The following is a 401-nucleotide window of genomic DNA, read 5'->3' as shown; positions in this document are numbered from 1 at the left end:
GGGCAGGGCACGCAGGGGTGCGGAGAGGCCGAGGCGCGCCAAAGGCCAGGCGAAGCTCGAGCCCCGATCCTCGGTGTCGTGGAGAAAAGGGCCCTCGGAGCCGGAGGCCGGCAGTGACAGAGCCGGACGCCCTGGGGCCAGCGGGGTCGGGCGGGTGGTGACGGGTAGCAGAGAGGCGTCCCCTCCCCCGGGCTCTCTTAGGGCCCAATCCCATCTCCCAGCACACAGTGGTAGCCTCTTCCGCGTCTTGTTTTTATTATGGTTCCGAGAGTTGGCGAGAGCTCTGGAGACCCAGGGACGACACCAGCCTGAACTTGGATGCGCTGTTCGGGAGCCAGGGGTTCGGGACGACCCCAAGGAGACCTACTGGCGGGAGGCGGGCTCCAGGACCCCCTCCCCGC

At 68.3% G+C, this 401-nt stretch overlaps 1 protein-coding gene across 1 annotated transcript in view; it reads left to right on the top strand.

Moving 5' to 3' along the window:
• Nucleotides 1-401, top strand: part of Dcaf5 (DDB1 and CUL4 associated factor 5) — a gene marked incomplete at its 3' end in the record, with an annotated part of 97,409 nt that overhangs the window by 1,213 nt on the left and 95,795 nt on the right. The window lies entirely within an intron of this gene.

Source organism: Mastomys coucha, unplaced genomic scaffold (genome assembly GCF_008632895.1).
Source record: "Mastomys coucha isolate ucsf_1 unplaced genomic scaffold, UCSF_Mcou_1 pScaffold6, whole genome shotgun sequence".
NCBI lineage: Eukaryota > Metazoa > Chordata > Mammalia > Rodentia > Muridae > Mastomys > Mastomys coucha.
Note: the sequence above shows the minus strand (reverse complement) of the source record. Positions and strands in the feature narration are given on the sequence as shown.